Source organism: Copadichromis virginalis, linkage group LG7 (assembly GCF_057382275.1).
Source record: "Copadichromis virginalis isolate Kocher_CV1m ecotype Utaka linkage group LG7, C_Virginalis_male_GT1.1, whole genome shotgun sequence".
Taxonomy (NCBI): Eukaryota; Metazoa; Chordata; class Actinopteri; order Cichliformes; family Cichlidae; genus Copadichromis; species Copadichromis virginalis.
In genome coordinates this window covers 24,070,160-24,087,370 of record NC_140624.1, presented here as the reverse complement: position 1 = coordinate 24,087,370, position 17,211 = coordinate 24,070,160, and the positions used below count along the sequence as shown (strand labels likewise).

General features: G+C 38.6%; 1 protein-coding gene across 2 annotated transcripts in view; it reads left to right on the top strand.

The window, feature by feature from the left end:
- Positions 1 to 17,211, top strand: part of LOC146705070 (alpha-1,3-mannosyl-glycoprotein 4-beta-N-acetylglucosaminyltransferase C-like) — a 148,166-nt gene that overhangs the window by 85,177 nt on the left and 45,778 nt on the right. For both annotated transcript variants that reach the window (XM_085462625.1, XM_085462624.1), the window contains one exon: positions 7,093 to 7,176. The gene's annotated coding sequence lies outside the window, so the exon portion shown is untranslated. The remainder of the gene's footprint in view (positions 1 to 7,092; positions 7,177 to 17,211) is intronic.

Below are 17,211 nucleotides of genomic sequence, written 5' to 3'. Positions count from 1 at the left end.
AGCAAAAAGAAATGGAGAGAGGGGATCCCCCTGCCTGGTTCCTCTACCTAGTTCAAAAGAAGGCCCTATTATTCCATTTGTGAGTACTGATGCCTTGGGGTGTACATATATAAGCTGAATCCAATTAATAAAGCTTTTGGTAAAACCGAAACACTCCAAAGTGGCGAATAAATATCTCCACTTGACTCTGTCGAATGCCTTTTCGGAATCCAGCGAAATCGCAGCTATGGGAGAATGGCTGTCCTGAACCGCCCACATAATATCAATTAACCTCCTAATATTATCAGCTGAAGAGCGTGAGCTTATGAAACCAACTTGATCTACATGTACAAGAGAGGTTATTACCCGGTTTAATCGATTAGCCAGAATTTTAGATAAAATCTTACTATCATAGGAGGTCAGACTTATTGGTCTGTAGCTTTTACAGTCAGTGGGGTCATTATCCTTCTTTAGGATAAGTGTAATGATGGCTTCAGATAGTGAAGGTGGGAGCCTACCCTCTTGAAAAGATTCATTATAAGTGTTTAAAAGCAGTGGCGCTAGATCTTCTGGAAAGGATTTATAAAATTCAGCCGTATATCCATCCAGGCCTGGTGCTTTATCAGAGGGCAGGTGTTTAATAACTCCCACTATCTCTTCAACGGTAATGGGAGCGTCCAAATATTTCAGTTGATCCACTGTCACCTTAGGAAGATTTAAAGATAACAAAGATTTCTTTATATCACTCTCTGAAATGCTTGATTCCGAGCTATAAAGATCTTTATAAAGGTTACTAAATATTGTATTAATTTCTTTAGGTTTAAAGAAAAGACGTCCATTATTATCTTTAACAGCTGAGATCATAGCCATAGTCTCTCTCTGTTTAATATATATTAGCATAGTTTCCTAAATGTTGCCAATACAATCAAAGGCAGCTAAATTTGACGCATAGGTTTAAACATTTTTTGTTTTTATAAAAGTTTGACCTTATTTGACTTCGAAGATGAAATCAGAGGTCTAAAGTTACATATTTAGAGACCCCATAATATCATAATACCCCAGCAGGCCTATATGCTGTCAATATAAATAAAATAGATAAATAAAATAGTTCTGTATAGCATTAATATCATGTTGACCTTTAAATCAGTCTGTTGACCATAAAGGGGAGGTCAGAGGTCAAATGTGACATCATACTTTAAATATTATAAGATACTTTCTTCATGTTGGCAATATACACCTGACTTGTAAGAATCATAGTTTTTAAGTCATAAAAAAAACCAATAAATCATTAAGCTAACCTTGAAGAAATTGGCTGTAAGCCAAATTTTAATGGATTGTTAACATGACCTCACTCGATATCCCTTTCATTCATAGCTTTTTGAGCTTACAGATAGACACACACACACACACACTTAAACGCTAACAAATCCTTAACCCACTTGGCAAAGGTAATAAATATAGAATTGAAGTATATAAACTTACATTAAATTTCTCCACGTGTCAAAAGCAGAAAACGAGCTTTCATGACAGGAGATTTGTTAAAATCCACGACTCTTGCTGCAAGATGGCATTGAACTGCTCTTTGCTCGCTGCATAATTCTCGCTGCATCGTACTACTGTAAAATTAGTCTCAGAGGGAAAAGTAAACAGAGCCTGGTAAAAGTTGAAAATCACATCGTCATTATATTTTTATGCCGCCACCCTCGTAAGTCATCCTCACAGAGTCCAGGCCTCTTGTTCTGAACACTGCAGAAATATCAATATGGATTTACTCCCTGAAGCAAGGTCCTCAGCTAATTAAATCTGTAATCACTTTGTACTGTAAAAACACAAGCAGGGGAGGTGAACAGAGGGCTATGTGGTGGTTTAAATGCAGGCCGGTGGAGTTTTATTTAACAAAGACGGCTAATTGGGTCAGAGCTCTTTATCCTCATAAAGTTCCAAGGTTTCTTGCTATTTGGACAACTTATGGCACTTCTGACGACATCTAAGAAAGTGAGAGAAAAGAAGAGAGGTTAAGTCGGAGATGGAAAACAGCCACTGTTGTCAAGGCTACTGCAAACAGCTATTTGATATTGTCTTCGGGGTTTGAAGTCTGTTGTACAATGTAGAATGTAATGAAATACACAGGAGCTGCGTGGCAAGAATGCATTTAGCGGGAGATGTTACAGAGGTGTACAATATCATGAACTCCTTCCATCTTTAATTTCTAGAAGGAGAACCATTCAGCCATGTTGTAAATATGATCCAGTCATTATCAGGTCAGCTTCATTCAGTCTTCAGGCATCTCGAAATTCTCAAAGATTACTGCCTTGTGTGGTATCTGCATTTTATCACACCTTCTTTAATCACTTTATATGATGATATTTGTGCAAAATCAATGAATGAAATTAAAAACTAAAAATAAAGTAATAATACATAATCAAATTGACTGGAGCTGGTGATAAAGGTTTAGGGATATGAAGTATAACTAATTAAAGTATTTGAAACTAACTGATTAAACTTTGTTTCTCCTACTCGTTGACACTAGTAATACCTGCCTTGGATTTTTTTTTTTTTTTTTTTTTGGCCTTTTAACTGGCTTTATTGATAGAAACAGAGAAGATTGACAGGAAAGCGTAGAGAAAGAAAGAGGGGAAGATGTGCAGCAAAGAGCCACTGGTCGGACTTGAACCAGGGCCGGCTGCTTTCAGCCATGCGGTATATGGGCACCTGCTCATAACTGAGCTGAACCAGCGCCTAAAGCCATCTTCTTTAGCTAATTATTAATATCATCAATACACAGTAATAGTTAACTATCCACTGCAGTGCAATTGTTCCAGTAATAGGTTATAAATGAGGAATGTGGATTATGTAACAGGTGACATCTATAAAAGCAGCATGATTTAGCATAATTTTGATGTAATAAATATGGCTGTCTGCATAGACGGGCATAAAAACCGAAGGATTGTGTGAAAGCCTAAGTATTTTATATTTTGCTAACACAGAGACAGATTTTTAAAAAATGATCTTGAGCAGTAATCCTGCAAGCTTTGTGATAGTCTTTCAAAGTTTTTCTTCAGACAATGGCTGCTTTTTCACTTCTTTTCAATCCAGTCCTTGTACCTGGCCATTTTCAGCCATATGTTTGTTTGTTAAGCCACTTCCATGAAATATGTTGTTCCCATTTAGTTAAATATATTATACATGAGTTAAAAAGGCATAAAATATCATTTTTGCACCATGAATGTGAATCCCAAACAGCTATTAGCTGAAAACTTGACATGACATGCATGAATGGTGTGCAGTGTGTTCTTAAAAAATTTGAGGAATCTGGACAATGAGAACAGCAGATGAACATTATCTGTTCTCACAGAAATAGAAAAAGAGAACAGCAGATGAACAGTATCTGTTCTCACAGAAATAGAAAAAAATACAGCCATGACACAGAGCCAAAGAGATCCATTTGGCCTTTCAGTTGATCCATCTACTGTTTGTGGCTGAATGGCTGTCAAGGAGTCATTCTGAAGTCTTTATTTTAGAAGCGAGACAAAATTTTAGAGAAAAAATTCAAACAGTTCTGGAAAGAAGAGAAGGCTAGCTTTATGGGGATATTTAGTGTATCATGGTAGCACAAGGTATTCACAAGGTACTACCGTCTTAAAATGGACAGAAAGAAACGAGCTCTGCCTAGATTTTACCTTGTGCTCTACATATTACCATACTCCTTAACCATTTTGTGCTAGAGAAATATTTAAAATGGTTCCTCAAAGATGAGAATTTTCTTTCTTTTTGCATTTTACAACCAAAATCCAAAGCAAAGTTTCTTGTTGTTGAAGAAATTTGCAATTCTATGTAAGCAGTTTAGATATTAAACATGTCATACCTCCTGTTTACAGTAAATAGCTGCAAAGCACACTTCATTAAAACTTTAGAGAGCGAAGTCAAATTAAGAAACAAAAGGAGGCTCTTTCTATGGATGTTCTCACTATTTGCTCTCTTTTCCCTCTGAATTTTAAGCCTTAAGGAGTCACTATGTATCTGCGATTACCATTTGAGCTGCAGCTCTGAGGTGCTGACCTCATGCTGCCTCCATTCTCTGTGTTACTCACATTTGTGTCTGTCCCCAGGGCTCTTCGTCTAAAGAGCCTCGACTGAAGAGGCAGGCGGGCCAAGCACAGTATGGCGGGGTTAGACCTGCCCTGGAGAAATCTTTACAGCGACCTGATTTCACTCAGTTGCTCCCCTTATTCCCCAGATCTCACGCTCATATTCACCTGATCCTGTGTCAGAGCCATTTTGGGTGGAAAAACTTCTTTAACAACAGTTAAACTAGAGCAAGATTTCAGAATCCAGTGATTGTTCATGCGCTGCAGCCACAGTCCTTGTCCCCGAGATCTTCGTTTCTGTTTAATCTAGCACATAATTTCATTCATTGTTCGAAATCTATCTTAATGTCTGAGAGATCTGATCGTGACCATTTTCACGAATCTCCCTCAAAATTGCACATTTTCAGTATCAGCCCAAAAGCAATGTGTTGAAAAGAATCTCTCATCCCAGCTTGTTACATGTATCTCACAGGGATCTGAATTAATATTAGCGATTGGTCCCCAAGTCACGTTCATCCCCATCTTTTCACTCTAGCATCTGGATTTAATTGGTGCTACGCCGTAAAGCCACAGCTGCTCTTCCTGTTAGAACAATAAATTATCCCAATTAGGAGTTGAACAAAAGAGGCTGTCTGACACAGCAGCCCACTGCCATGCCTAGAGATTGGACTGCGATGGAATGAGGCTTCTCGCTGACATGAAGCCGCACCAAAACACCTGCCCCATCATCTCTCTGATCAAAATACAGTTCCAGTCCAGGGAATATATAGAACAGAAAGAGACTGCTTTGCATGACTTGCAAACATGAGAGCTTCTTGTATATAAATGAAACAGAAAAAGAATCACTGTGTTTGAAATTAGTGAAAGGTATATTGTGTAATTGCTGGGCGGATGATTAATTGGTGTTTGGATGATGGGTTGTGGATACAGCCGGGTTTTCTGGCAGCTGCCTTCCATATCGATGGCACCAGTAATGAAGGCAATATTGACATAGGGTTCAGAAAGATGTGGAATGGGAGGAACAATAGGAGCATCTGTGCCTCTCAGTAGTTACGAGTATAATTGAGACCATATTTTAGCTTGCTCTTTGAAAACTAGCCTTACTATATTTCCCTTCTCCTTCCCTGACAGACGAGACATATTTATTTGCCACAATGTCACGTTCAGGAGCTTTGGCAACTCAGGCGATCTACCGTTTAAAAGAATGTAGGCTATCCACCACTACGATGGCGGCCTGTTTTGTGATTGACACTACTTCCACATGCTGGCCTGGCCACACCATCTCTTTGTCTCACCACTTGCTGTGAACATGCCATTAAGCCAGTCAAAGTTTGACAAGAAAAATGAAGTGTGCCGGTTCCTGTGGCCTCGAGTGTCTCTCTGAATAATGAGCACATTGCCTGTACCCCCCTGTCTCCACTCCGTGCCATCAGTTTTACTCTTCCCCTTGAAGTTCTAGTCTGCTGAGAGAGTGAAGGGGTCTTTAGGTTGTCGTGTGTCCAGGAAGAAAAATGTGGTCATGCAAATCTGTCAAACTAAATCTGTAAAACCCAGAAAAGAAGCGTATGATGAATGAAGTATATTTTTATTGATATAATTCCCCCATTTCATTTTACGGCATTAGGACGGGGAGTTCTGTTTCATAGGAGCTGTCCAATATGAGGGAGCGTCATAAGATGTCGCAAACAGCTGCAATTTTGCGAGCCAAATTAGCTGGCACTGTTTTCCTTGTTGACTTTATTTCACTGCTTTTTAAAACACAACAAACGGCTGAGCAGCGCTGCTGGATCATAGCATCATAGCTGCCTTGCACAGCAAGCACTGAGAAGAAAGGGCAGCTCCACTGCTACTTCCTTACCCAGCCTTATTTCTCCCAATTACCAGCGTGTGAGCAAACAGTATGACATGACTGACCTCCTCTCAGAGAGCTGTGGTCATGACTGCGAGGCTCTCTCAGCTTATTATGACAGAAGTGTTATGGTAATAGAAGGAAAGTCTGTGCCGTGGTGATAGCACCTCAGGAGCGCATAGCCTATTATCCTCCACTGTGTAGTGGTAGTAATGGTGAGACAGAGGGCATCCTATCTGTTATGGTGATGATGCATTTTGAATGGGTAGTGCCTATTATATATCAGTGGATGATAATGCCATGGAAGAGCATCCTCTGGGTATGGTCATGATGCCAAGAAATGGGTGAAAGGGTCTGAACAGAATATACAATGTGCCATATCAGGTTTATGGTGATAGATTAAAGAGAATGGCAGGATCTTTTTTTTTTTTGAGCTATGAAAATTGGAGGCTAGCCCCTGTGTTCAAAGAGCGTGAATATCCAGGGAAAGGAAGACAATGAGGAGCATGTGTGTACGTGTGCATACAACAAACAAGAGCCACGCAGTCAAAGGAGAATCTTAGTTAGCTGTCTGCTTGGCGCTTCGCCGCCCCTGTGATGTATGTTTATGGCCCATCATCTCTAGCCAATTACCCTGCCTCAGTGTGGGAGCACTGCACCTTCTCATCACAGCCGTCAGTGTCTGAGTGTGGAGAGAGACGGTGACAGTTAACGTTCCTGGACATCTCCTGGCAAAGTGCTGTTTTCCTTAGGGGACTCTTGAGATTCATCTTTAAAAGTAAGCCACTGGGTAACAGAGTGTGTTGAGCCTTATAGCTGCTTTGGGAATTGAATGCTTGTTTATTGTATGTATGTTTGTGTGTGCATATGTGCGTGTGCGTGTGTGTGTGTGTGTGTGTGTGTGTGTGTGTGTGTGTGTGTGTGGACGGTGGGTGGGGGGTGCTAACGCATGTGTCTGTAGGTGTGCATGAGTGCTGTGTGGGTGCTGTAAGTTGGAACAGTATCTCTGTAAACTTTGTAAATCTCATGTTTCCCACGCACTCCTGTTTCCATCATTATGGCATTATAGGATATGTGGATAACTCACTGCTCTCTATATTGATGTGTGCATAAGGCTACATGCTGTAAATGATGTGTGAAATAACCTTGGCATTTTGGGTGTCTTTGTTTTTCCAGATATAGCTGAGGTAGACGTGCTCATGTATCCCGTCCATGTCAACCTGCAGACTTTCTCCTACAGACACATCTGACTTTTACAAGGTGCGTTTAAATGCCTTTTTTGTTTTTGCATGTGTGTCGCAAATCTGCAGTGTGCTTGTGTCTAGTCAAAGTAAATGTAAATCCCCTGCAGAGCAGTGACATTAGAAAAGGTAAAGCAAATCAGACTCGCAGCTCAGGAGCAATGAAGGCTAATTTAGTTTTAGGAGAAATCGGAAACATTTTTGGGAGTGCTTAAACTTTGTTTCGATGATTCCTTTGTAAAACTGAGAATGCACAGTGACAAGAAAAGGATTTGCAATGATAATATTTATTTATTTATTTTTGGCTCCATATTCATACTGTGTGACAGATTGAAGCTGCAAAGCTGTGTTTGCGTTGGCTAGACTAAGGAGCGCTTCTGCCCAGAGGGTTTATCAGGGAGAGAAAATATTGACCGCGAACAGTTGCACTTTGGTGGTGTTATTGCTTTTCACACTTGTGTGATACAGACAGCAGTCGCCAAGTACAACAATTGTAAACCCGCAGCCATATCGACGGTCGCATTGCTCTTCTGTACAGGACAACATATTCCACTTGTGGTGTTTACATTTTAGTTTATTTCACTGGAGTGCTTTTTGCAGATAGATGGTGTAAGATTACAGGAACCTGGTAAAAAGAAAAGGAAGTACTTATTGTTTAGGTGAAATGCAAAAACCCAAAGTGGCCTCTTAATTTGATTCTGAAATATGAATGCAAAACAACGTGACAAGACAAATCTGTGTTTGTGCACATGTGGTGTGATTTTTCATTAATATATACTGGGATTTCACTTGTTAAATCAGCTGTGTTTACTTCCTTATTATTATTATTATTCCTTACTGGCTAGTGCACAATTGAAGTTTATCACCTCAGTTTTAGAGTAGCATCGAGCTATTAGCTATCTCCACAGGTGTGCATGATTCTCTGAATGAGATACTGATGTTACTATGATTATATGACACTGATAAGTTTATTGGTACTGTAACAATGTGTACTCTACAATAAAAAAGCCAAACTGTTGCACCTAATTCTTGTCTTTTTAAGTGATATAATAACTGATATATGTACATATGCTTACTAAATCTGAGAACCATTTAATGCCAAAAATTCATTAAACAAAGGCATTTTAACCCATTAATCATTCTTTAATTCTTTGTTATTAATTCTTTAATAACAAATCATGCTTCTTAATTGTGTGGCACCTCACATGCAGTATCAACATTGCTCGTTATACTTCAGAAAATGAAAAGCAAATTTAAATAGACAGATGTTAAATACGATATGAAAACATGTTACCACAAAATTTAGCATATTGTAAAATTAAAAAAAAGTATTATAAAATCTGACAAATTACTTTCCAGAAAACTGAAGAAGGATCTCCTAACCACTTCCTCAAGCTTATCTGGGGAAATGTTGAGCCAGTGGGGCCAGAGTCTACCATGGGTCCTGCTACCAGTAGGACATGCCCAGTCAGAACACCTTACCCAGGAAAAGCCCACTTCAGCTGCCTCCTTTCGATGTGTAGCAGCGGCTCTACTCTGTGCTCCACCCAAACGACTGAACTCCTCTTTCTATCGCTAAGGGAAAGCCCATCCACCTTTCAGATAAAGCTTGTTTATGATGGTTGTCTCCGAAATCTAATGTTTAGCCTTTAATTGAAGTAGTGATAATAGTGTTAACAAAAAGGCCCCGTTGAGATTAAAGGATTCATGGCGTTTCTCAACAGTGATGCTCCATCTGGTGGCAGATGGCTGCATAAGATGAGAACACAATTATTTACCTGCCTTGGGTATCAATAAAAATGCAAAACAATTAGATTAAAGTATACTATGTCTCGTACCAACTACAATATATATATATATATATATAATATATATATATATATATATATATATATATATATATATACATATATATATATATATATATATATATATATATATATATATATATATATATATATATATATATATATATATATTAGGGGTGCAACGATACACAAAATTCACGGTTCGGTTCGGTTCGATACTTTGGTGTCACGGTTCGATATTTTTTCGATACAAAAAAATGTTCATGCATTTTTAATTTGTCATTTATTAAAATTATAAATATATATTTTAACTCAAAAGTACAGTTTTTAAATTTAACCCTAACCCTTGTGCGTGTTTTTCATTTTGACAGCGAATGCGCACCTGCGGACCACTTATGTGCAGCCCTGGTTATTTAGCTCATCATATTGCAGCCACAGAAATTCTTTTGTCCATGAAACCATAAAGCTGCACTTTCTTTTTGCCTTATACTCTGATTTGTCATAACTTCTCCGTTTTGTGGTAAGCTTTTCTTTGGCTGTCACTTCTTCACCCTGACCTGTCTTATTTGGCTCAGCAGAACTGAAATGCTTTCACACACGCACTCACATAAGCTCAGCGATTCTCTGCGCGATCAACCTCTCACATGTTTAAGCTTGCTGCGGGAGATTTCACTTGTCATGTTTGCATAGTAAGCTAACGATTAATAAGACGATGTCAGAGGAATTGGTGCGCAAATTATCATCACTCACAGATCAGTGCTGTCGCTCTCTATACACAGTTCGCACGATTGCAAAGTGAAAGCAAAAAAACAAGCTCAAATTCAAACGCGACTTCAATATGTCACATATTGACAGTGGCTCACCGATGCCAATGACATAATTACCCAGCTACATTTCTGAAAGAATGCAAAAGCACTGACATATATTTTTCCTTCCTACAATAGCCCGACGGGCAGGGAAGAGATAGATTTTGGTAGCCCGACTGAAAAAATCGCTAGCTCCGGGACGTCGGGCTAGCGATTTTGCGAGCCCTGTATCTGATTGAGGAATCACTCATCTTTGGAAAAGAGACTTTATTACAGAGAAATGTCTCTTTCCAAAATAAAAGCTATACTATCCGCTTCTTCTGGGCCCCGTGCGTGGGGCTAGACGGCTAACACGTTAACGAGCTAACTGCGCTAACACACTAGTTCCCACCCATGTAATTGAGCATTGCGTGGCACATCCAACATACTGTTTTACTTTTGCCCATGACGCGCTTACCTTCAGGGTCATACGTCACATGAAAACCAAAATAGTTCCAAACGCCAGATCTGAATGAGGGTAGGGGAGGTTCAATTTGCCATGTTGCAAGGAGAGCTTAACTGCTGTCTCGCTAGCTTCCCCTGCACTCAGTGAATCTGCGTTCGACTACTCCGCCTAGGCTGCACTGTCGAGCGCAGATCCACTGAGCGCTCAACACAGACAGCATCATCAGAAGGAAAGTTGATAAAATAAATTTAAAATTTTGTATTGTTTGATACATATGCGTACCGAACCGATACAAGTATTGTTGCACCCCTAATATATATATATATATATATACGTGTATCACTGTACTGTATGTGCCACAGTTTGAGTAAACTGTTGTTGCTGTTGTTGCTTTGCTAACCTATAACATTTTTAAGTGGCGCTCTCCAGAAAATGAGGCATTTGACATTCTGAAATGGCAGGGACTTCAAATAGCTTAAATCAAGGATTGAGGTGATCCTCCACATTCTCATCTGTTGAAATGGCATACCAGTGTGGGTGTACATTAAACATTCATGCAAACAGCTGTTTCTTCTACAGGACAGCATGGCACAGAGCATGGCTTAGATTTCAAATCAGGCAAGTCTAGAAGAGCTGGGTTTGAAGAATATCACATGCAGTGTCGTGTATGAGGACAGGAAATTAACATATGCTTGGCTCTACTATCAGCAAAAGAAACACATTTTTTGAAACTGGCTGCAGGAATCCATAAATTTCCTGCAGGAAAGAAAATTGTGTTTACAGTAGAGTTTGGTAAAACTGACTCAAATTTGCTAAAACAGACCAATTAAGCAACAGTCTACTTTATGATCCTCGGTGATTCTGATCTGAAACCACTGAATAAGTGAAACGTATTCATGGAAACACACATCATAGAGCCCAAATAAGTTATTTTCACAGAACACATTGCAATAACATTTTAATTCATGTTAAATTGATGCAACATGGTCACAGACAGCTTGAAAGGATGCCATAATTTCAATGCATTTCCAACACGTTTCAGCTGACATTTTAAGGATGTTTCACAATAGATGCAGTGATAATGAATGCTAGTTCTAGGCAGCTATGTTGTGAGTGTTAGGTATGAGGTACACATTCACAGCAAATGCATTGCTATCATCATGCCTTCTCTTTCTTGTGCCCACATGCACCCTTACTCTCATGATTACTCTCATATTTGTTCAGTTTTCTGTCTCTGCGTGAAATATCTGCATCAGTAGCGCTAAAATCCAAACACAGCAAAGATGAAAGCACAAGGTGTGTGTTTACTTTTCCATATGTCTGCAATCTACTCTTCGTACCTCCCAAATGATCTTTAAAAGTGTACCATAGGTCACAAGCCTGATCTCTTCACAGGAGCTTTGCAGTGACCATTTGAATAGCACTGTGACAGACAGATTACCAATTTACAGCCCACACAAAACCAGCACACCAGTAAATCAAAGTGCAGCTCTGTAATGACAAACACACACAAAGAAAATACAGCTGGCTCCTGTTGAACATTATCTCCTTTCCCCCTTCTTCATCTTTAAAATTATACTGAGTGTGAAAAAAGATTGAGAATGTTAGTGACTAAAACAAAAAAGACATTGTCACCTATTACCACAAAGTCACACCTCACTCTAAACCACCCGCCATGCCAAATAATATGATGGCAAGCCATTCCTGCTGCATAGTGCAGGAATAAGCAAATTATCCGCTTTAGAAATAACAGCTGGTTGTGTTTTTTCTAATGGTGAGTCTCCATCACTGCCCGTCACTCCTCATTCATCAGCAGCTGTTAGCCATCACGCTCACCCTTCTGCTGGAGTGCAGTTTTTTATTGGCACATATCAGTTTGGATAAATGCATCATAACACAAACATTAAGGTGGATGAGGACAATTTCTGCACAAGTAGTTTGCAGAAACATGGCTACCTAGTCCGTTTCTAATAACAGTTGATCAACTGAACAAAGTAGCTGTTTCTGATGAGGTTATGAGTAGAAGGAACGGTATTGATTCCAGCTTTTGAAATTACATGTCTTTGTTAGAACGTTTTTATGCATGCTGAACCACCAGACATATTAGAAACCCTTAATGTTTGTTAAGCTTTTCATTTTCTAATTAAATTTGAACCCCACCAGGAGAATTCATAGCTTAGACATATAACATGCTTTCATTGCAAATTAAAATTGCCTCTAAATCTTAACATTCCCTTTTTCAGCTGAGTGAAAGTTACTCTTGAAAGCTATTTCTTTTTTCTTGCTTCTAATAGAGTTTTGTGAACTATTGTTCACTGACTATACTTAAATGTCTAATTTTTAGTGTCAGTTACTCACACCCCATGACTTCTGTCTTAACATATTTTCCACATTCATCACTCACAAAGACAGAAATTCATCATAAGAGGAGACAAACACATTTTTACATCATTTGCAACCTCATAGTCTCCTAATGATTGTGATAACATCTTAACAAGATTTGCTACTTTCTTACTTCAGTGTGTCTTAACTGCAGGAGACGGCCTTTTATCAAGGTTATTTAGTTTCATTTTAGAAAAATAATTTAACAATATCCGTAAGTGTTAAAGTTAACGCATTAAAGTGTGGATTTTTCTTGGAGGTGCACATCAGAGATGTGTAAAGCTTGCCCCTAGATTGTTGGAATGGCGCTATCTTTAGCGTACACCCACATATTTTTCTGCATGCTGGTAACCCTCTCAGCCTTCTTCATTTCTCTCAGCTCGGTGTGAGAAGAGACTTGACAAGTCAACCCCATATGAATCTTGATTCCCACCAATGCTCGTTGACTTATGGTAGCATCTTGCCCCAGTGTCAGGAAAAAGGAGAGGAGAAACAGAGCGAAGGAGTGAAGACTATGAGCTTAATGTAGATCTGTCATCAGCTGGCTGCAGATCAAAAGAGCAGCATTGGCAGGCGGAGCACAGAATCCACCGGAACCTCCTCTCTATGCCAAGCTTCGGCTTCTCTGAGGTAGACTAGCACAGAGGGGCCTGGCTCCAGGCGAGGCGTGTGCATATCTGCTTTCATTGTGTTTATGTATGTGTATTTTAGGAGGTGGAGAGGTGTGGGCACATGCACGCTGTCTCAAGGCAAGGATCTGGCACTGTGAAAATGTTACCGAAATCCCAGAAACACACTAGAAAAAAGGAAGAAACATGAAGAGAATGGAGAAAGTGTGATGAGCAGACGCATTTGCTCTGGGAGGTGTGGGATTTGGAGACTATGAAAGGCTGAACCGTTCTCACAGAGTGGGAGATTGGGAGAAATAAAAACAATGGCACAAAGACAGAGAGATGCAGGCTGTTTTAGGCTATACAGTGTGCAAGTGTTAAGTGGATTCAAGGACGTATCTAAATTTCAGCCTTCAGAGGGTTGCAAGTGATTTCTTGCTTTCAACTATTGATATAAGAAATATCTTTGAATTCGCCGGTTCACTGTGCACTTCAGCGTGTCATTTTAAAATCAGACAAACCAGCAGATACGTTTTCTGTCTGGATGACCAAATTGATTTCAAATATTTAATCATTTGTTCATTAGCCAACTCTCAAATGCAATTTCTGTAACATAATACCAATTTGATACATCATCATGCTTCAGTTTTGCTGTGAGTGAAATGGCAAGGGGTATTTCAATTCAGTGCTTGAGTATTGCATATTGTGCCCATAGTGATCCTCAAAGCAAAACAGTGTGTAATTATGTCTTTCAACAAATGGATCCATTCTCATAAATTTAGAATTAATTCATTAAAAATACATAAGAGTGGATTTGCGGTTTGCGGACTACGCCATGTTCCCCCACCATATTGGAATACAGTGGATACAATAGGTCTTTCTTTCAACTAATCAAATTTTATGTGAGTGGCTAGAGACCAGCCACATATTAATAACATTAAAGATTGAGAAGAAGAGAAGTCATAGGAGCCGTGGAGGAACATTTCAATTTGTGTCTGCAGGAACGGAAAGAAACAATGCCAGCAGCAATAAAATCCTCTTCCTTCTCACCTCAACCCTCATTTCCTGATCTGAAGTGAGGGCTTTAAACAACAACTACAGCAAGTTATAAGCTAAACATTACGAAATTATAAGCATTATAAGCTAACATTATGCCAGCTAATGGTAGGCTTGAAGTCACACTTTCCATCTGATAAACCGTTTGATTACTTTCTCACATAGCATAGTTCATTCATTTAGTGTCAAAGTCAAACAAAGTTACATTCACTTCAAAGACAGTTTCACTAACAGCGGCTAACAGAGGCTGATAATAGCAAAAACAGCCGTCTTACTGACAGAAAACTTCAGCATATCCTCAGCTACTCACCTCACTATCGCTGTCATCATTTAGAAAAGAGGTAAACATTGGACTGACATCTTTCCACAGACAGGGAAAAACGCTGGAGCGAATGTAGATCTGGATCCAGTCTTCGGCTGCAGCTATCGGTTATTTTAGTTATCGAGTCTTTTGTTGATTATTCCATTGATTAATTGAGTAATCGAATAAGAAATACATTGGTCTTATTAATGAGCAATAATAAATATTCAAAAGAGTTTAAAGGCAGAAAACATCTGTAAAAAAAACAACTCAACCCTTTGAATGTGTGTTATGTGCTATATTAAATTTTAATGAAAACATTTTCTCAACATAATCTCAAGGACAGTAAAAGGTCAAATAAAATATAAGCAATCCAAACTAAGGCAGAAAACATTTACCTTTACTCTGACGTTAATAGGAGGGAAAACAAGTTCTGACAGTGTTTTTTTCTCCTGGATGAGGTAGATTGGTGTGTGTTCATGTTTATGAGTTTTTGTGCATGTTTTAGTGTGTAAGTGAATAAGTGAGTTTGTATCTGTAAGCCTTTCAAAGATAATGTGGTGGCTACAATGAAGAAAAGTGAGGATATCAGCATTCTGAAGTTTGCCCTGTGCTTTGATGCAAAGTTTTTGTGTAGCTGAAGACATAAAATTATGATAGTGTAAATGCTAATGAATATTAATAATAATTCAATGTCTAATTTAACAACTTACTAGCAACAAGTTGTCCGTAGCTCATAATTACTGGCCCATTTACAATATTATTGGTTTGTGAAAAAGGTTTTTCACACACAATTTGTATTATGTCAATTTCAATCTGAAAAAGTTTACAAAAGCCTTGTAATTAACTCATTCACTGCCATTGACGTCTATAGACGTCAATTGAAAAACTTACGTTGACTGCCATTGACGTCTATAGACGTCAATTACGTTTTTCAATGGGAGGGGCTAGAATACATTTTATTTTTTCATATATTTGTAAATAAATTGTTTTGATAAAACATAACCTTTCTCAGTGTTATTTCTGTTTTATAGAAGTGAAAAACTATTTTATATGTTAGAGGTGTCACAAAGCAAGAAATATTAGCACTTTTCTGCTTGAAATGTATTTTTCACAAAAAGCTCGTTTTCTCCCTTTTTTTGGTCAAAACAGGCATTTTTGGTGGAACCCACCTCTCTTCTACAGCTGATTACTAAAGAATGGAAAATGGTAGAAACAAGCTTTTTTTTTTGGATGAAAGAAGAGAGTCTGTTCTTCATTTTGGTAGGTTCAGCGTTTATATGATCATAACACACAGTTTTCTGTGGCTCTTCAAAAATGAGTAAAAATGCTCAAAAACCCTGGCAGTGGGGAGTTACCTGATTTGAAAATGGCTGGCAGTGAACGAGTTAATAGGGTCTAGTACACCCCGTGGCCCCTTTAGACTCACCCCTGTTTGTTGCAGGTATCGCTTCCATGTAAAATAGGACGGCTACCGTGAGCCTTCAGCAAGCTGTATAATTTAAACATGGTGTTAAACAGTAATCTGCATAGTTGAATACAAATACAAATACAAATTGTGAATTTGACTGAAAACAAGCTAATAAAAAACTAAAAGAACTTCCAGTAAGGTTTGTGTCTTACCTGTGAGTTTCTTCTTTATTATAGCAAGGAGGAATTGGATTATCTCAGGACTTCTACAACTGTCTTAATGTGAGATTTTGCAGAAAGTTGAACAAGTAAGGATGGAGTAAAATGGCAACAATTGAAATACCTAATTTCCAATATACACCTTTAATAATGATTACTTCAAATGAATATTTTTTATGATTTTCACACTGAAATATCTCAGAAAACATTTCATTTCAGAAAAAACTTACAGGTAAAACGAAACTTTTTAAGGCAATTTGTGAAAATTACAGAAAATCACTTTTCATTAACACTTAAGACATTTTTTCTGTCTATTGATAATATTTTGACTTATCCAGTTAAAGGAGGACATTTCCAAACTTCTCTCAGCAGATAAATGTAATTTTCAACAATCAGCAAAATGAAGCTAGAATTCTCAATCTGGCTTTTATTCATGGCCAGATTTCCGTTCTGCTCAAATGTAGACAAATGCTGCCTAATTTCCAAAAGAATGTTATCAGTTGAGGGTTCGAGTTAATGTTTGCTGTTGGCAATTTTCTGTTTTATTATTCCATGCAATGTGCATCTGTAAACTGAGCAAATAATCTGCAGGGATTTGAGCTCTTTTGTTGATAACGTAGATGTGCAGGTTAGGCAAATTACTACTGTAAGCAGCAGATACTAAAAGGGGAGAATCTGTGACAACAAAGATGTGTGAGCAGCACACTGTGTACATGTTTATCTCTGTAGCCTGAAGAGTTTTTAAAGAGTTGGTTGCTGAAATCACAGCTTGTCCTTACCAATCTTGCCCCAAAGTGTTAGTGTAAAGGTGCAACAAAGGAAGTGTGTGCGAGGGAAAATGCAGACATTTGTTTTTTAAAGTGTGTGTATGTGCGTTTGTGTGTGTGTGTGTGTGTGTGTGTGTGTGTGTGTGTGTGTGTGTGAGACTCGTGTGTTCTGACGTTTACTCGAACTCAATGTCAAACCTATTTCCAAACCACTGATTCAGCTGGTTGTGGAGATATACAGTGGTGCTG